Here is a 21,201-nt window from a genome sequence, read left to right on the forward strand (position 1 = left end):
TTTTTTTTTTTTTTGGTGAAAATATACATAGCCAAAGTTACACCATTTCAAAAATTTATACATGTACAATTCAGTGACATCAATTACGTTCTTCCAGTTGTCTGCTATTCTCACTATCCTTTTCCAAATTATTCCACCACTATTATCTTCAACTCACTGTCCCCTAGGCTTCCCATCAAACCTTTTGAGTTGCTGTTGTCAATTTGATCTCATATAGATTACTTTTTTTTTTTTTTGTACTTTAGATGAAGGTTCCTTCCATCTTTTGATGCTTCCTGTGTCATTCAATATTTTCCCCATAGAATCCTTCATTATTGCAACTCAAGGCTTGAATTTTTTCTTCAGTTGTTTCAGCTTGAGAAATGCCAAGCATGCTCTTCCCTTTTGGTTTTCTAACTCCTTGTCTTTGCACATCATTATAATACTTTATTTTGTATTCTCGAGCTGCCCTTTGAAATCTGTTGAGCTCTTTTACTTCATCATTTCTTCCTTTCGCTTTAGCTACTCGATGTTCAAGAGCAACTGTCAGAGTCTCTTCTGACATCCATTTTGGTCTTTTCTTTCTTTCCTGTCTTTAATGACCTTTTGCTTTCTTCATATATGATGTACTTGATGTTATTCCACAACTCGTCTGATCTTCGGTCATTAGTGTTCAATGCACAAAATCTATTCTTGAGATGGTTTCTAAATTCAGGTAGGATATACTCAAGGTCATACTTTGGCTCTTGTGTACTTGTTCTACTTTTCTTCAGCTTCAACTTGAACTTGCATATGAGCAATTGATGGTCTGTTCTGCAGTTGGCCCCTGGCCTTGTTCTGACTGATGATTGAATGGATTGAATTGTGTCCCCCAAAACGATATGTTGAAGTCCTAACCCCTGTACCTGTGAATGTGACTCTATTTGGAAATAGGATTTTTCATTTATTATTTTAATGAGGACATACTGAAGTAGGGTGGCTATTAAACCTAAGTCCTTCTAAGTAGTGTCTGATAAAAAAGAGCAAAATAAACACAGATATACACACAGGGTTAAGATACCACGTGAGGACCAGCTACAAGCCAAGGAATCCCAAGAAACGCCCAAGGCTGGAGCCAACAGAGAAAGCCTAGCCCTGTTGACATCTAAATTCAGACTGCTAGCCTCCAAAACTGTGAGACAGTAAATTCCTGCTCTGTAAAGCCACCTACTTTGTGATGTTTTGCTCTAGCAGCTCTAGGAAACTAAGACACAGGTTTATCCATTATCTGGCTTACCCTATCTTCCAACATGTGTGTTACCTACATATTTCATAAGCATACTTTCTATATTTTTATCCCATTAAACAACAACTGGTGCTTTACAAGCAATTGGAGAGTGTTACGAATTTCAGAACCTACCAATACCCTTCATCTCTCGTTTCAAGATGTGTTCTATACACTAAATTCCAGAGCAAGGAGGAGGCTGCCCGTGTATTTTTGTATTTCTTATGGAAAACATTTGTGAAAAAGTTGGCCTATATAAGGCCAAGAGGTCTGTATGCTCTATCTGCATTGCACATACAGACACGTTGTGCCTCAAACTGGCAGGTAGCCATAGACTACTAGAAATGAGACACATACACGCTGTGGCATCAACCATTATATAGGTGCTACGTTCGTCTGTGATCGAGCCAGACACACAAAACACATAGGCTGGCAAAGTGAAAGCTATTACTACTATTTATAGAAAGCAAATGGTAAACAATAACAGAGTCTCAAAAGAGAACCGCTTATCCTTCTTCAAATTACTCATGTCCATTCTTACGCTGCTGGGCAGGCGCTCTGTGGTTCAGATTAAATGTCAGATGCTGTAGTCACATCACCGCTGCCTCTGGCTACCACCACACTGCTGGTGAGGGGGTGGGGGAGCTGCACTACTCCTGAGCTTCTGCTCTGCCGCTGAGTCTTGCCGGCCTCTGCTGCCAGCTCCCTCCATGCTATCCAGGCCTGCAGGGTTCTCTTGCCATCACACTGCCCAGCTGGGGGTGGGAAAGCGAGGGGGGAGACCATGGCTAGAAAGGCCATATAAACGCAATTCAGTGCACCACAATGTCCCTGTAGGACAAATGCAAGAATTCCATCTATTTTTATACAAATGCATTAATCAAATCTCTGGTTTGGGCTGTTTAATCACATTTCTCCATCTTTTCCACAAGGCTATCATTAGAGAACTGGTCAATTCTAATGGCTGTGTTGAGACTAGACTAAGATTGCAGTGCCAACTGTGAGCACCAACTATATGCCAGGCACCATTCTGGTGGATACAGCGCTGAATAAAAGTAATAAAAATATCTGTACTCTTGGAGCTGACGTTCCAGTGGAACGACATTCTAGTAGCACCTATTTTCTAGCCTCTTCTATAATCTTTAATTTATTGTGCTTATTAGCCTTTCCTAGAGGATTTTCATAAGTCAGGCTACACTTAAAAGCCCATGCTGCTTCTTTATATTTGTCCTTGGTACCTGTACCTCCTTTTAGTTTTATATATGCCCCTTTTAAAATTCTGAGCCCAACAAACTGTTCTGAGATGGAGAGATTTATTTCTTTGGATGCCTCCCCATCTGCATACTATTCATGACCACAGGTAGGAACATGGTTCTTCCACTTATTGGCTGTTATTGAGCAAATTACTCAACCTCTTGTAGGCTGCTTTCCCATCTATAAAGTATGAATAATCCCATGTACTGCAAAGCATTGTTGTGAAGAGAAATTGAGCTAATGACGTAAAACACTAAGCAAAGCGCCCAGCACATAGGAAGCCCTCAGCACTTATTTATACAAGGCCTAATCCTCTTGCTCTGTGCTCCCATTGAGAGTTTCTAACCATGCCATCAAATCTACCAGTGATAGTCAACTGAGTAAGCATCATATTAGCATGTAGGCCTAATATAATTATTAGTAATATAGCTCTATTAATGATAAGTATATATTGAGGATTTACTGTGTCCATAGCACTGTACTAGTAACACCAACAATACAGAAAAAAATCTATGCAAAGGGAAAACTTTATATTAAAAGATACAAATGACACTTCAGCTAAAAAATAAAACTTGAGAAACAAGGTGTTCCTCTCATACATTTTCATACCACAATCTTGGGCAATCTTCCGTTTTCAGGATGCAGATTAACACTCCCACCCTCCAAAAAAAACCTTTTGCCTTGGAGTGGATTCCGACTCATAGCGACCCTGTGAGATTAACCCAAATACAATTAAAAATCCAAAATCCACTTAAAAAGGAATTTCCCTTAAAAGGGTTTTTAAAGAGAGAAAAATCCTAAAGGGCTATGTGCAATAAAATATTAAACAATGTTTTACACAGATAGACAACAATTTTCTGTAGATCTGATTCTCTAACTATTTTTTAGGCTGAGATGGGAGGAACTGGTCTCTATAATATCATGACTGATTTCTTGTTTTCTGTATATTATTTATTTGAGTTATTTAGGTGAATTACCTGTAAGGGGTGGAGCCCAGGTGGTGCAGTGGTAAAGAGCTTGGCTGCTAACCAAAAGATCGACGGTTCAAATCCACCAGGCACTCCTTGGAAACCCTATCGGGCGGTTCTACTCGTGTCCTATAGGGTCGCTATGAGTCAGAATTGACTTGACGGCAATGGTATTTGTAAGGGAGATTTTGTTAAACATTTTCAAAACAATAAAAACTCTGTGCTTAAAATACCACCCAAAATATAAGCAACCTCATCCATAAAATAAAATCATTAGAGGTAATCATTATGAGGGGAGTAAATGATAAAAACGTAATTTAAAAACAAAACAAACTTGTTGCCGTCAAGTCAATTCCAACTCATAGCGACCCCATACGATAGAGTACAACTACCCCACACGGTTTCCAAGGAGCACCTGGTGGATTCGACCTGCCAACGTTTTTTTTTTTCAATCTCTTTTTTTTGTTGCTGTACTTTAGATGAAGGTTTACAGAACAAACTAGTTTCTCATTAAACAGTTAGTACATACATTGTTTTATGACATCAGTATGAGGCCCCCTGTCTCTCTGCTCGCTTCTCTCTTTTATATCTCAAAAGAGATTGACTCGAGATACACTCTAATCTTGTAGATTGAGTCCTGCTTCATTAACATAACTGCCTCTTATCCTGCCTCACTAACATCATAGCGGTTAGGATTTACCACACATAGGATAACCACATCAGATCACAAAATGGTGGACTGCCACACAATACTGGGAATCATGGCCTAGCCAAGTGGACACATATTTTGGGGGGACACAGTTCAATCCATAACAGCCTGCTTTTCTGCTATATTGGTAAAGTTGAGCACATGCGACAGAGATCATTTCAAGCCTAAAGTATTTACTATCTGGTCTTTTACAGACAAAGTTTGCTGACCCCTGCTTTAAAATATGCAATTCTCCGGCCAAAAGAGAGGACAATCCCAAAATAAAGTACTCTTTACTAATGTCCAAAGCCAAATCAAATTGAAGGACTAGGAGTGTAGGCATAATATTCAAGCTTTATTATCATAAAAAGACTTCAATAAACTCTCTGATATTAATAATTAGAGTTATTATTTGTTGTGTTGTGTTCTTACCATGTTCCAGGCATTCTGACAGCCATTTTATATACATCATTTCTAGTTTTCACATCACAAGAACCTTACGAGGTAACTATTGGATATATTCATTTTACAGACAAGAAGCTGGGACCAAGAGAACCTACTGAAGACCACATAGATCTATCCAGCTCCAAAGTCTGTATTCCATGTGTCTACTAGGTATTTTAAGGAAAGTTCATCAGGAACATCTTCCATAAGCAATGCTAAGCATGAATTGATGCCACAAAAATCTCTGAGGTGCTTCTGCACCCTGCATTAAGAAAATGTTATCTAAAAAAGTACTTCTGAAGACTTCTGGTTAAAAATGGAGGAGTACAGGCATTTCTGCTCTACTCTTCCCTAAAACCAATGGAAAACAAGAAACAAAAAAACACAATAAACAGAAACAAGACACAACCCCATGCCATAGTCAATGAAGACAAGGCACTAAAACTTGCAGTGAAACTTGATTTACATCTAGGGAAAACATTAAGAGCGGACACTTTTATAGAAAAAGTCAAGTGAAAAGGACCTTAGGAAAAGTACAAAAAAATTCCTAAGAGAGTTTGGAGTAGAAAAACAAACAAACAAATTTTGGCTGATAAGGACAGGAGTTGGGTAGAAAAGTCACAAGAGATTGAGTCAATGAGTTGCCCCCAAAATAGAGTAGAATTCATCACATAGGCATTGGATGAGCATTCCAGGAAGTGAGGAGAATGAACAAGGATGCAGAGCTGAGAGGTTGAAGAGCAAAGAAACTGTTGTCAAATGGTCCATGATTTGCTTACCTGCTATTTTGTTTTTCTTCAAGTCAAATCTTTGCAGAGACAGAGCTCATTTTCCCTATGATCTAGCCAACTGAGCTTATCAGTTCACAAAGCTTGCTTAAACTGACACAAATGCCATTGAAACCCCATAAAAAAATAAAATAAAGAGCTGATCTTATCAGTACATCATAATCTCCTTCCATATTCAGGTCTTCCAAATTTTCTCTCTCCTTAAACCCTCAATTCCTGCTCCTTTCAGCAGATATCTTGCTGTACTTTATGCACTTTATTGAGGTACAATTTGTACGTAGTAAGAAGCACAAATGCTCCATTAATTCTGATAAATGTACACACATGAAACCATCATTCAGATAGGGATACAGAACACTTGAATCACCCTAGAAGGTCTCTTCATGCCCCAGACAATATATTCCATGAGATATCAACTATTCTGATATTTATCAACATAGATTAATTTTGTCCATTCTAGAGCTTCATACAAGAGCCCTGGTGGTGCAGTGGTTAAGCGCTCAGCTGCTAACTGAAAAGTAGGTGGTTCAAACCCACCAGCTACTCCTTGGGAGAAAGATGTGGCAGTCTTCGTCTGCAAAGATTACAGCCTTGGAGACCCTATGGGGCAGTTCTACTGTGTCCTATAGGGTTGCTATGAGTCAGAATAGATTTGACGGCAATGGATTTGATTTTTTGGTTTTTAGGGCTTCATATAACTGGAATCATTCAGTGTGTACACTTTTGTGTCTGACTTATTTAACTTAACATAAATAAAATGTTGAGCAATTTAAAATTAAGAATACAATTCATGTTGCTGTATGTATCAGTAGCTTGTTCTTTTTTATTGCAGAATAGTATTCTGTTGTAAAGACATAACATCAATTATTTACCTATTTTTCTCTTGATGGATCTTTGGGTTGTTTCTAGGTTTGGGCTATTATGAATAAAGCTAATAGGAATATCTTTGTGAGTCATTTTGTGAACATCTGCATTCATTTTCCTTGAGTGCATACCTAGGAGTGGCACTGCTGGGTGATGTTTAACTTTATTAGAAACTGAAAAACAGGTTTCCAAAACTGTTGTACTTTCTTTAAACATTCCACATACAACTTTCTCAGCTATGCATCCTTGTTAATTCTCCTCTCACTTCCTGGAATGCCCTTCCAATGCTTATATATTGAATTCTGCTATCTTTCTTAATGCAATTCTTTGGCCTCACCTTTCATGAAGATTTCGTACCCCAACTCCTGTCCTAATCAGCCAAAATTCCTTTCTTTCTACTCTATTCTCTCTTAGCATGTTTTAGTAGTTCTCTTAGGGCCTTTCTCAATCAGTTTTTTCTATATTACATGCCATGACAGAAAGACTGCTGTGCACCATTGCATCCCTCACCCTGACCCAGAGACGATGCCAAGCATACAACAGGTACAGAATAAAGATCTGTTGACTGAATGGTTGGTTTCATTTATTCATTGATTATAAGATCATAACTTATTAAAATTATAAATTCATAAGATTATAAGCACCTTGACGGCAGAAAGCAGGATTCACTATTTTCTATAATACCCTGAGTCTCCTGCACTAAAATACTTAGTTGAATGAATATATGATGTGTGCTTATAGTAGTCAATTTATTAAAAATACATTAAAATTATAATTAAATTTAAAGGATATGTAAAATAATCAGTGGATTTAAGTTTTATCCCATGGTTCTAGTAATCTGACTTTTCATTTGATTGAAAAGCTGCCTTTATATACATACATATGTGTATAATATAAGATGAAATCCTTATTTCAAATCAAAGCTAATTTCATATAATGTTGTAATATGTATGAACGCAAATGTAGTCATGGAGATTTTTAAATACTAATCAAGAGCACTTAAGCATTTGGTTGTTTCAACTGATTCTCATTTGATAGGAAATTAAATTTTTTGAAAAGGTTGTTGTATCACAACTCAATTATTTCTTAGGATATAGTTGTATTAATGTTCCTAATTTTAAATTGTCAGGCATTGTATTAAATGACAACAATAAAATTAATATATAATTGGGGAAAACGTCTTAACTTTTAAAATACGTCTTTCAAGATAATCTTACAAGGATTATTTAAACTCATTAAAATACTATTTTAGAGTGAAGAAGGAAAAAAATAAAACTTTCTGAAACGTTGCTCCATTATCAAAATGTCTATTCACCGCCTGAACTTGGGAGGATACCTCAAGATTCTGCTAGATAAATCTAGTTATTAGATGTCTTGTGATATTTTATCTACTATTCCAACACTGGGCTCTTACGAGGAATGTCATAGCACAAAATGCATTTTATTGTCAGTGGAAATTTAAGAGGAACTATGGACATGACATTGAATTCCAATATTTTATTTGACTAGTCTGAAGTTACAGAAAATAAAGAGTTAGGAGTTGAATTTTCAAGTAGAAAAGGAAAGAAAGAGAAAGAGAAAGAAAACTTTACGAAAGCAATACAGAGAAATTTTGCTTGGTAAGAGAAAAAATGCAAAAATTAGATAACTATAACTTCATGATAGTTACAATAAAAATAATGTCTAAAAAAACAGAAAATGATTATTTTAGTAAAGATTGCTTGGGACAGACTATGTGCTTGGTCTGATGCTTTAAAAAGTATATTTTTATCATTTACACTAGAGGCCTACAAACTTTCTGTGTAAAGGTTCAGATAGTAAATATGTTTTGCTTTACAGGCCATAGAACCTCTGTTGCAACTATTCAACTTTGCCTTTATAGCTCAAAAGCAGCCATAAACAATATGTAACTGTTATGGATTGAATTATGTCCCCCCAGATATGTGTATCAACTTGGCTACATCACGATTCCCAGTATTGTGTGGTTGTCCACCATTTTGTCATCTGATGTGATTACCCTATGTGTTGTAACTCCTAACTTCTATGATGTCAATAAGGCAGGATTAGAGGCAGTTATGTTAATGAGACAGGATTCAATCTACAAGATTAGGTTGTATCTTGAGTCAATCTCTTTTTGAGATATAAAAGAATCAAGCAGAGAGACAAGGGGACCTCATACCCCAAGAAAGAAGCACCAGGAGCAGAGCACATCCTGTGGACCTGGGGTCCCTGCACTGAGAAGCTCCTAGACCAGGGGGATTGATGACAAGAAACTTCCTCCACAACTGACAGAAAGAGAAAGCCTTCTCCAGGATCTGGTGCCCTGAATTCAGAGTTCTAGCCTCCTAGACTTCGAGAGAATCAACTTCTGTTTGTTAAAGCCATCACCTTGCAGTATTTCTGTTATAGAAGCACTAGATAACTAAGACAGGATTTGGTACTGAGAGTAGGGTGCTGCTCTAACAGATACCTAAAATGTGGAAGCACTTTTGAAATTGTGAATAGGTAGAGGCTGGAAGAGTTTTAAGATGCCTTGAAAAGACTGTTGGTGGAATCATGGACTTCGAAGATAATTCTGGTGAGGGCTCAGAAGGAAGTGAGCAAATCTATAACACCAGAGATGGTGCACATGGTGAGAAGCAGCAGCAGTGAAACAGCAACAGCAGAACCAGGAGACCAGCGCGAGACAGCTTGGGAGCCAACCCACAGAGCAAGAGAGCTGAGTGTCTTTGTGCAGTAGGCTTCCTGGCGGAGTGGGGTGCCTCTAGGCACTTATCAGTAGAGCTAAAGACCTTTGTAATGCTTGCCCAAGCAGGGTAGATGCCAGGCCAGCCCAAGGGCCTGAGGGGCCTAGAGACCAGGGAACCAGAAAGCAGAGCTGCCTCAATCGCAAGGGTTAGGGCCATGACCTCTGAGTTCTCAAAGGGTGGAGTCATAGCTTCTGGGGTTTCAAAGGGCAGGGCCACAGCCTCCTAGGTGTCAAAGTCAGATCTTCACCAACTCAATTCTGGAGTGTGGGGCTGCCATTCACGAATGTCAGGGGGATGGGACCAGATCCGCTACCCAAAGCTGAAGGGGCAGACTGCCAACCCCAAGGGGCAGAAGAATGGGGCCTGCCGGGGTTGAGGGGGTAAGGTCACTACTCAGCTGGCCCAGAAGAATGGGGCCACCCAAATCTGAGGGAGCAGAGTTGCTGTCCCAGTGGACCTGGAAGGCAGAGCTGAAGCCTCGGGCCAAGGGGTTTCCATCCAGAATCTGGAGAGTTTGGCTAAGACCCACAGTCTGGAGGGCAGGACCATTGCCTAAATGGTTTCAGAGAACACAGAATAATTTTCAAGCCTTGAGAGCTAATGTAATGTGTTCTGCTGGGTTTTGGACTTGCTTGGTACCTGTTATCCCTTCTTTCCCTCCAATTTCTCCCATTTGTAATGGAAATGTCTCCACTGTGCCGATTCCACCATTGTACTTTGGAAGCAGATAACATGTATTCTAGATTTCACAGATGAAGAGAAATTTTGTCCCAGGATGTAATTTGCACTTAGAGTTGATTTAAGACTTTGGGAATGATATGATGGGGTGAATGTGTTTCACATGTGGCAAGGATATGAATTTTTGAAGGCCAAAGGGTAGAATGTTATGGATTGAATTGTGTCCCCCCAAAATGTGTGTCAACTTGGCTAGGCCAGGATTCCAACTATTGTGTGGTTGTCCACTGTTTTGTGATCTGATGTGTTATCCTATGTATTGTAAATCCTAACCTCTATGATGTTAATGAGGCAGGATTAGAGGCAGTTAAATTAACGAGGCAGCACTCAATCTACAGGATTAGGTTGTATCTTGAGTCAAATCTCTTGTGAGATATAAAAGAGAGAATCGAACAGAGAGGAGGGGGAGCTTATACCACCAAGAAAGAACCTCCAGGAGTGGAGTATGTCCTTTGGACCTGGGGTCCCTGCACTGACAAGCTCCTAGACCAGGGGAAGATTAATGATAAGAACCTTCCCCCAGAGTCAACAGGAAAAAATCTTCCCCTGGAGCTGGCATCCTGAATTCGGACTTCTAGACTCCTAAACTGTAAGAGAATAAATTTCTCTTTGTTAAAGCCATTGACTTGTGGTATTTCTGTTATAGCAGCACTGAGTAACTAAAAGAGTAACCAAACGGGCATGGCTGAGTTTCAGTAAAACTTTATTTACAAAAATAGGTGGCAGGTTATATTTGGCCTACAATCTGTTGTTTGCCAACCCCTAATTTATACAATAAAAGAAAACTAAAATCCAATAGAATTTTTCTCTTTAGCTTGAAACAAATTCTGTCTGCTTTGGCGGTGTACAACTTCTTAACAATACAAAGTCTACATATACATCATTTGAGAGAGAAAATTTTATCTTATTTTTTTAATTTCCACATACTTTGTCAATCTAAAATCTTACCACAAAGCAAGTTCTCTTGTGACCAGCCTTTCCAAGGAGAGGTTAGCAATCACCATAGCTTAAATTAAAGCTTTGTCTATGCTATGACACTAAAAATTTCCAACCATCTGACTGGTTTTTCATCATCCAGATGATAAACTCAATATTTCAAATTTTTGTGTGAATATGTTGGCAACCCCTAGACAATTCTATAAATGTCAATTGGATCTAGTTGATTAATAGTGCTGTTCAGTTCAACTATATCCTTACTGATTTTCTGTCTGTTGGATCTATCAATTACTGAAAGATGGTGTTGAAGTCTCCAACTATAATAGTAGATTTGTATATTTCTCCTTGTAGTTTTATCAGTTGTTGCCTCACAAATTTTGATACTCTGTTAGATGCATACACATTAAGGGTTGTTTTGTCTTCTTGGAGATTTGACCCCCTTTTCATTATGTACTGGCCTTCTTTATCCCTGATCATTTTCCTGTTCTGAGTCTGCTTTGTCTGAAATTAATATAGCTACTCCCACTTTCATCTGATTAGTGTTAGCATGGTTTATCTTTTTAATCCCTTTAGTTTTGACTTATCTGTATCTTTATATTTCAACTGAATTTCTCTTAGACAAAAACTACTAAAACTCATACAATAAGAAACAGATCATCTGAATAGACCTACAACTATTAATGGAATTGAATCAATAATTAAAATTAATAATATTTCAAAAAGAAAACACCAGGCCCAGATGGTTTCACTGGCGAATTCTACACATTTAAGGAAAAAAATGATACCAGTTCTCTACAATGTCTTTCAGAAAATAGATCAGAAAGAACATGCCTTAACTCATTCTATGAAGCCAGAAAACCAGTTTCTATGGCGTTAACTCCAACTCATGGTGACCCCATGTGTGTCTGAGTGGAACTGTGCTCCATGGGATTTTCAATGGCAGCTTTTTTCAGAAGTAGATCATCAAACCTTTCTTCCAAGGCACCTCTGGGTGGACTTGAACTTCCAAACTCTTGGTCAGCAGCCAAGCACTTTAACCATTTGTACCCCCAGTGACTCCTTTATGAAGCCAGGCATTACTTTAATGCCAAAACCAAATAAAGGTATAACAAGAAAGGAAAACTACAGACAAATATCTCTGATGATTGTAGGTGCAAAAAGTTATTAGCAACAAAATAATAGCAAATTGAATGCAACCATGTATGTTTTAAAAATTATACACCACATCCAAGTAGGATTTCTTCCAGATATGCAAAGCTAGTTTGTCTTAGTCATCTAGTGCTGCTGTAACAGAAATACCACAAGTGGATGGTTTTAACGAAGAGAAGTTTATTTCCTCATAGTCAAAGTAGGCTAAAAGTCCAGATTCAGGGCATCAGCTCCAGAGGAAGGCTTTTTCTCTCTGTCGGCCTTCGTCTTTTCAGTGTTCCCCTGGACTAGGAGCTTCTCTGCACAGGGACCCCGGTCCAAAGGACGCGCTCTGCTCCTGGCACTGCTTTCTTGATGGTATGTGGTCCCCCTGTCTCACTGCTCACTTCTGTCTTTTATATCTCAAGAGATTGCCTCAGGACACAATCCAGTCTTGTAGATCAGGTCGTGCCTTACTAACACAACTGCCACCCATCCTCCCTCATTAACATCATAGAGGCAGGTTTACAACATATAGGAAAATCACACAGTACCAGGAATCATGGCCCAGCCAAACTGATATACACATTTTTTGGGGGACATAATTCAAACCATGACATAGTTCAGCATTTGAAAGCCAATTAATGTAATCCACCATATCAATAGACTAAAGGAAGAATATATATATGATCAAAAAATTGATACAAAAAGAGCATTTGACATAATCCAATACATATTCACGAGAAAAACTCTCAGTAAAATAGGAACGGAGGGAAATATCCTCATCTTGATAAAGAACATTTACAAAAACCTATAGTTAACATTATAATTAATGATGAGAAAACTGGATGGTTTCCCCTTAAAATTGGGAACAAAGCAAGGATGTTCTCTCTCACCACTACTATTCAACTTCATATTGGAAGTCCTAGCTAAGTTCAAAAAGACAAGAAAAGGAAATAAAAAGACATACAGATTGGGAAGGAAGAAACAAAACTGTCCACATATACGTAATTTTTCATCTAGAAAATTTCAAAGAACTGGCAAAAAAAGGCTCCCGGAACTAATGAGAGATTATAGCAAGACCGAAGGATACAAGGTTATACAAAAATCAATTGCTTTCCTTTATGTCAGAAAAAAGCAATTGGAATTTAAAATTAAAAACACAGTACCATTTACATTAGCATTTAAAAATGAAATAGGTATAAATCTAACAAAAATGTATCGGATGTATATGCAGAAAACTATAAAACACTGATAAAAGAAATCAAAGGAGATCTAAATAAATGCAGAGATATTTCATATTCAAGGATTGAAAGACTAAATATCGTTAAGATTTAGATCTACCCAACTTAATTTATACATTCAGTGCAATCTCAATCAAAATAACAGAAAATGGATATTGGCAAATTGATTATAAGTTTATATGAAAAGGTTAAAAAAAAAAAAAAAAACTAACCCAGAATAGCCAATGCAATACTGAAGATGAAGAAAAAAGTCAGAGGACTGATATTATCTGTCTTTAATAGTTACTATAAAGCTATAGTGATCAAGACAGGGTGTTATTGGCAAAAGAATAGACATATAGATCAATAAGACACAATACAGAGTCCAAAAATAGACCTATACAAATATAGTCAACTAATCTTCCACAAAGGAACAAAGGCAATTCAATGGAGAAAGGAAAGTCTTTTCAACAAATGGTGCTGGAACAACTGGAAATCATACGCAAAAACAAACGAATCTAGACACAGACCCTATACTTTTCACAAAAAATAATTCAATATGGATCACAGACCTAAATACAAAATACAAAATTTCTGGAATATAACATAGGAGACCTTAGATTTGGCAATAAATTTTTAGATACCACAGCAAAAGCAAAATCCATGTAAGAAAAAACTGATAAATCGGACTTTATTAAAATTAAAAACTTTTCTTTTTTGAAAGCCATTGTTAAGAGAATGAACAGGCAGGCCAGACTGAGAGAAAACATTTACAAAACAATATCTGATAAAGGGCATGTATCCAAAATATATAAAGTGCTCATAAATCTCTAACATTAAGAAAGCAAACACTCCAATTAAATAATGAGCAAATGATCTGAATAGACACTTTGGACAGTTTGGCAGTTTCTTACAAAGCTAAACATAGTATTAACATTGTTAAACAAAAATAATACTAATCCAATAATAGAAATTGAAGTTTATTTAATATACAATTTACAAATTGGGGCAACATTTCCAACTACAAAGTCAAAAATGTTCCAAAGAAGAAAGATCTTTCACAGATTTTTTATACTCCATCTTATTACTAGTAATTATACATTGCCATGGATAAGGGCCAGAATAGAACTGATGAGGCAATTTGTGGTCATAAAGGATTCCATACAGCATTGTCTTGGAAAACAATTAAAATAATTACTGATTGAGTTTAAATCATAGCTTCTAGTCTGTCCTTTGGAATTGTTTGTCAAAACTGCACATAGATAATTCTATAAAAGAACACAATGCCCAAGACAAACATATTTTACTCATTAAGATAAACCAGTTTTCTCAAGACTTAAGGTTAAAAGGTTATCTCAGGGTGACAGTTTGGGTAGTCATTTCAACCTCCATGGAATCTTGAAATCTGAATTTCATGAGAATTTTAAATTCCATTCCTTACCATACTGTCCAGCAATTGTACTCCTAGGCCTTTAACCAGTTGAGTTGAAAACTTACATCCACACAAAAACCTGTATATGAATGTTTAAAGCAGCTTTATTTAGCTAAAATCTGGGAAGTAACCATGATATTCTTCAAAAAGTGAATGAATAAACAAACTGTGATTCATCCATACAATGGATTAGTATTAAGTGATAAAAAGAAATTAGTTATCAAGCTATCAAAAGACATTGTTGTCTGCCATCCCGTCAATTCCAACTCATAGTGACCCTATAGGACAGAGTAGAACTTCCCCATAGGGTTTCCAAGGCTGTAATCTTTACAGGAGAATATCACCAGGTCTTTCTTCTAAAGAGCTGCCAGTGGGTTCAAACTGCTGACCTTTCAATTAGCAGCTAAGCATTTAACCACTGCACTACCAGGATTTAAGACATAGATCCAAACCTGTTGCCGTCGAGTCAATTCTGACTCATAGGGACCTTATAGGACAGAGTAGAACTGCCCCATAGGGCTTCCAAGGAGTACCTGCTGGATTTGAACTGCTAATCTTTTGGTTAGCAGCCCAGCTCTTAACCGCTGCACCACCAGGGCTCTGTAAGGTATAGAGGAACTTTAAATCCATATTGCTAAGTGAAAGAGGGCAGGACAAAAAGGTTACGTACTGTATGATTGTAGAAAAGGCAAAGCTATAGAGACTGTAAAAAGATCACTGGTTGCTAGTGGTTTAGGGGATGGAGGGAGGGATGAACAGGTAAAGCACAGGGCATTTTTAGAGCAATGGAATTATTCTGTATGATACTGTAATGGGGGACACATGATATTATGCAATCATTAAAACCTATAGAACTTTACAACACAAAGAGTAAACCTTAATGTATGCAAATTATAAAAAAGGATTCAGGAAGTCTGGGTATCCCAGGAAAGACATACCTTAACAAATCTGATACAGCTATATATGTATAATGGAATTAAGTAATTAAGTAAATGGATGCTGTTACAGATTGAATTGTGTCTCCCAAAAATGTATTATAAATCCTAACCTTTATGCCTGTGATTACAATCCTATTTGAGAATAGGTTGTCTTTGCTATGTTAATGAACAGGATTAGTGCAGAGTATGTCTTAAATCAATCTCCTTTGAGATATAAAAGAGATTAAATAAGCAAGTGAAAGAAGCAGAGATGGGGGAAGAGAGATACCAAGTCACATGAAGATTGCCCAGGAGCAAAACTCAAAGAGATAAGGACTTTCCTCCAGAGCCAACAGAGAGAGAAAGCCTTCCCCTCCAGCTGGCATCCTGAATTCAGACTTCTAGGCTCCTAAACTGTGAGAAAATAAATTTGTTTGTTTTGCCACCCACTTGTAGTATTTCTGATATAGCAGCACTAGATAATTAAAACAGAATTTGGTAATGAGAAGGGATATGTAACAGATACGTAAAATGTGGAAGCGGTTTTGGAATTACTTAATGGGTAGAGGCTGAAAGAGATTTAAGGTGCCTAATAGTAAAAGCCTAGATTGCCTTGAAGAGTCTGTTGGTGGAATTACAGATGTTAAAGGCAATTCTGTTGAGAGCTCAGAAGGAAGTGAGGAGAGCTATGGAGAAAGTCTCTACTGTTTTAGAGAATACATATGGTGCCAGTAACAGAATGTTGCTAGAAATGTGTATGTCAGATGTGCTTCTGGTGAGACTTTAAAAGAAAATGATGAATATGTGATTGGACAGTGGGGGAAGGGCGATGCTTTCTATGCAGTGGCAAAGAACTTGTCTAAATTATGTTCAAATGTTTCTTGGAAGGTGTCTTAATTATCTAGTGCTGCTATAACAGAAATACGACTGGATGGCTTTAACAAAGAGAAATTTATTCTCTCACAGTCTAGGTGGCTAGAAATCCAAATTCAGGATGCCAGCTCCAGGGGAAGTCTTTCTCTCTGTCAGCTCTGGAGGAAAGTCTTTGTTATCAATCTTCCTCTGGTCTAGGAGATTCTCAGTGCAGGGACCCGGGGACCAACAGATGCACTATTCTCCTGGCTCTTGTTTCTTGGTGATATGAGGTCCTCCTGTCTCTCTGCTGCTGCCATTTCTCTGCTGCTGCTTCTTGCTGTCTGAGGACATCAAAGAAAATTCTAGTGAGGATTCAGAAGGAAGTGAGGAAAGCTGCTACACTGCAGACTGGGCAGATGGCAAGAATCAGCAACAGACAACAGCAGCAGCTGAGAAACGGCAGCAGCAGAACCAGGAGACCAGCACAAGACAGTGCTGGAGCTCACCCACGAAGTGAGAGAGCTGAGTGCTTCCTGGCAGAGTGGGGTGCCTCTGGGCATTTATTAGTGGAGCTATGCTTGCCAACCCATAAAGTAAGAGAGCTGAGTGCACTCTGGCCAAAGTTTACTGGTAGAGTGGGGTGCCTCCAGGCACTTATCAGTGGAGCTAAAGAGCTTTGGAACACCTGCCCCAGTAAGGCAGATGCAGGTGGCAAGGCCCAAGGGTCTAAGAGGCCAAGGAACCAGAAAGCAGAAGCTGAAAAGACAAGGAACACAGGAAGCAGAGCTGCCTCAGTCTCAGGGTAGGGCCACATCTCTGATGTCTCAAAGGGTGGAATTGTCAGTCAGATGAACTAGGAGAATGGAGCTGCCCAAATTCGACGGACCAGTGTTGCTGTTCCAGCGGGCGTGGAAGGTGGAGCTAAAGCCCAGGGCGAGGGTCCTCCACTCAGAATCTGGAGAGTGTGGCTAATACCTAGAGTCTGGAGGGAAGGGCCAATGTATAAATGGTCTCAGAGAATAGAGGATTATCTTCAAGCCTTGAGGGCTAATGTAATGTGTTCTGCTGACTTTCTTGGTGCTTGTTATCCCTTCTTTCCCTCTAGTTTCTCGCATTTGTAATGGAAATGTCTACCTTGGGCCTGCCTGTTGCACCATTGTACTTTGAAAGCAGATAACTCGTATTCTAGATTTCACAGATGAAGAGGAATTTTTGGATTTTGGACTTGGAGTTGATTTAAGACTTTTGCTACGATATGATGGGATGAATGTGTTTTACATGTGGCAAGGACATGAATTTTGGGGGGCTAAAGGGTGGAATGTTATGGATTGAATTGTGTCTCTCAAAAATGTGTGTCAACTTGGCCAGGCCATGATTCCCAGTATTGTGTGGTTGTCCTCATTTTTTGACTGTAATTTTATGTTAAAGAGGATTAGGGTGGGATTGTAACACACTTACTAAGGTCACATCCCTGATCCAACGTGAAGGGAGTTTCTCTGGAGTGTGGCCTGCACCACCTTTTATCTCTTGTAAGAGAGAAAAGGGAAGGGAAACAAGCAGAGAGTGGGGGACCTCACAACACCAAGAAACCAGTGCCAGGAGCAGAGCATGTCCTTTGGACCCCGGGTTCCTGCGCGCAGAAGCTCCTAGTCTGAGGGAAGACTGATGACAGGGACCTTCCTCCAGAGCCAACAGAGAGAAAGCCTTCCCCTGGAGCTGACACCCTGAACTTGGACTTGTAGACTACTAGATTGTGAGAAAATAAATTTCTCTTTGTTAAAGCCATCCACTTGTGGTATTTCTGTTAGAGCAACACTAGATAACTAAGATAGCCTAGAAGGTGGAGCTGAAGCCCAGGACCAAGGGGCCTCCACCCAGAATTCAGGCAGCATGGCCAAAACCCAGAGTCTGGAGGGCAGGGCCATTGCCCAGATGGTCTCAGAGAACAGAGGATTATTTTCAAGCCTTAAGAACTAATGTAAATTGTTTGCTGGGTTTTCCCTTCTTTCCCTCCAATTTCTCCCATTTGTAGTGGAAATGTCTACCTTGTGCCAGTCATTTGTACTTTGGAAACAGATAGTTTGTATTCTAGATTTCACAAGTTCACAGATTAAGAGGAATTTTGCCCCCAGATTGAATACACCTAAAGTCTCACCCATATTTGATTTAGATGATTCAAAAGATGAGATTTTGGACTTGGAGTTGATTTAAGACTTTTGGGATAATGTGATGGGTGAATGTGTTTTGCATATGGGAAGGATATGAATTTTGAGGGTCCAAAGGGTAGAATGTTATGAATTGAATTGTGTTTCCCAAAAATATATGTTGTAAATCCTAACCTCTATGCTTGTGGTTATAATCGCATTTGAGAATTGGTTGTCTTTGTTATGTTAATGAGACAGGATTAGCATAGCGAAATAAGCAGAGATTCTTCCAAAGAGTCTAGTATGCAAAGGGGGAGAAAGAATAATTTTGCAGTGGAGAAATCTGACAAACTCTTTCTCATCCAGGTGATCAAGGTCAACATCAACAGTCATAATCAGGTTGATAGTATGTTCTGCTGATAAGAGATGTGATGAAAATGGCATTTTTCCTCTGGGATTTTTCTCCCCAAAACCCCCAATCAAGAGAAAAACATGAAAGAAATTCCAAGAAAGTGGTATTCTACAATATACCTGACTGATACTCCTCAAAACCCTCAAGGTCTTTAAAAACAAGGAAAGTCTGAGAAACTGTCATAGGCAAGAGGAAACTAAGAAGACATGACAACTACATGTAATGTGGTATCCCTGGATGGAATCCTGAAACAGAAAAAGGACATTCAGTAAAAAACTAAGGAAATCTGAATAAACTCTAGAATTCAGTTAATAATAATGTATCAGCAATTGGTTCAATAATTGTAACAAATGTACAATACTAATATAAGATACTAATAATAAGGAAAACTGTGTAGGAGGGTATGTGGGAACTCTGTACTTTCTGCTCAAGATTTCTGTAAATCTAAAACCGTTCTAAAAAATGAAAAATATGCAGTGGAACTCACTTTCGTGTCTTTTTTTGGTTGAGTTTTTCTGGTTTTTTTTTTTTTTTGAGAAGTGGTTTATATTTACCTGTTGAGCTTTATTATGATAGAAGATAAAGGAACTTCTATCACGATAGGAGAAATTTAAAACTTTGGAGAAGACAAAATTGTGATTGCTTAAATTTTTCATATCATGCTAGAACATTTTCTAATGAGCCAATGAATTAAAGTGAAACTTTGTTCCAGAGATACTTGGCAAATATAACTTTGTTATCTTGGTATATCTGAACAACTAACAGCAAGTAAGGGTGCAATGAATTTTATAGCCCTGCAAGGTTAACGAATGCTTAACTTGCACAAACATTTAACAGAATTTTATAACCATAAAGAAACTTAACTGTTAAGGTGTCATAGCTTAGCAGATCTGCTAACAAGTCTTGCCCGTAAAACTTAGGAATACACAGAAAAGCTCAGAGGAAAAAAACAAAATCCCGTCATCATCGTACAACCCTAAAATAATTCCAGGACTTTTAAAATGCCCACCACAGCTGCTTGTCAAAAACAAGGATATGGGCAAAAGGCTGTATGTATTAAACTGCTCACAGGAAAATCACCACCTCTTCCAAGGACCTTAGCCCAACACCCATGCTGGAATCAGTTTCCTGTAAGACTGGAGGTGCTAAAAGCCTCATTTCCTCATCTATAAAATGGAAATGAATCCATGGGGTTATTGGGAGGTTGTTTTAAGGTTCAGCCATGTCATAGCACGTACCAGAACTTCATTTCTCCTCATGGCTGAATAATACTCCATTGTATAGAATACTAATGTTACAAATTGAATTATGTTCTCCCCAAATATGTTTTAAATCCTAATCCCTATACCGGTGGTTATAATTCCATTTGGGAATAGGTTTTCTTTGTATGTTAAAGAGACCATATCAGTGTAGGGCGTGTTTTAATCCAATTACCTTTGAGATGTAAAACGAGCAGATTAGGACAGTGAAGCAAGCAGAGGGAGAGGACAGATGCCATGCAACATGAAGATCACCAAAGAGCCAAGGAATAAGGACCTTCTCCCAGAGCGAACAGAGATAAAGCCTTCCCCTAGAGTAGGCACCCTGAATTCAGACTCCTAGCCTCCTAAACTGTAAGAAAATAAATTTCTGTGTGTAAAAGTCACCCACTTGTGGTACTTCTGTTATGGCAGCACTAGATAACTAAGACAATTTAGAAACGTTTAAAAACGTTACTGCCAAAAAACACTACAAATAGAAATCTTAAAAAGCAGGCAATAACATAGAATAAAATGATTGTGACAAATATGACAAAGGGTCAGTTGTCTTACCAACCAATAAGAAAAAAACCACCAACACTCAAAAGAGACAAGTGAGCAAAGCACACAATGACAAAAGAAACTATTCAATCATTAGTGATCGAAGAAATGCAAATTTAAATAACTGGATGCCATTTTTCTCCTATCAGATTGGTGAAGGCCCAACTCTGAATTTTTTTTTTTAATGATTTATTTTATTTTTGTCGTTGTTGAGAATACACACAGCAGAACATACACCAATTCAATATTTTCTACATGTGAATTCAGTGACGTTGATTACATTCTTCAAGTTGTGCAGCCATTCTTACCCTCCTTTTCTGAGTTGTTCCTCTCCCATTAACATAAATTCACTGCCCCCTAAGGTTCCCATATAATCTTTTGAGTTGCTGTTGTCAATTTGATCCTATACAGATAGATCTTAAAAGAAAACAATGCTCAAGGCAAACGTTCTTTACTAGCTAAGCTAAACTACTGTTGGGTTTTAAGAAGACTTCAGAGGGATATTTTTAGTTTAAAGTTTAAAGATAATTTCAGGGCAATAGTTTCAGGGGTTCGTCCAGCCTCCATGGCTCCAGAAAGCCTAGATTCCATAAGAGTTTGAAAATCCATTTTGTCTTTCCT

At 38.2% G+C, this 21,201-nt stretch overlaps 1 long non-coding RNA gene across 2 annotated transcripts in view; it reads left to right on the top strand.

Moving 5' to 3' along the window:
- The window catches only part of LOC111821660 (uncharacterized), a 90,585-nt gene extending 70,233 nt beyond the window's left edge, over nt 1-20,352 (top strand). The window contains exons 1-3 of one of the 2 annotated variants that reach the window (XR_002825002.1): nt 4,199-4,744; nt 6,729-6,792; nt 18,736-20,352. This is a non-coding gene — a long non-coding RNA (uncharacterized LOC111821660). Of the gene's footprint in view, nt 1-4,198; nt 4,745-6,728; nt 6,793-18,735 lie in introns of those variants that run through there. The other variant, XR_002825003.1, reaches the window with a different exon arrangement.
- The last annotated feature ends 849 nt before the right edge of the window (nt 20,353-21,201 follow it).

Source organism: Trichechus manatus, unplaced genomic scaffold (assembly GCF_000243295.1).
Source record: "Trichechus manatus latirostris isolate Lorelei unplaced genomic scaffold, TriManLat1.0 scaffold00095, whole genome shotgun sequence".
In the NCBI taxonomy this organism is placed as follows: domain Eukaryota; kingdom Metazoa; phylum Chordata; class Mammalia; order Sirenia; family Trichechidae; genus Trichechus; species Trichechus manatus.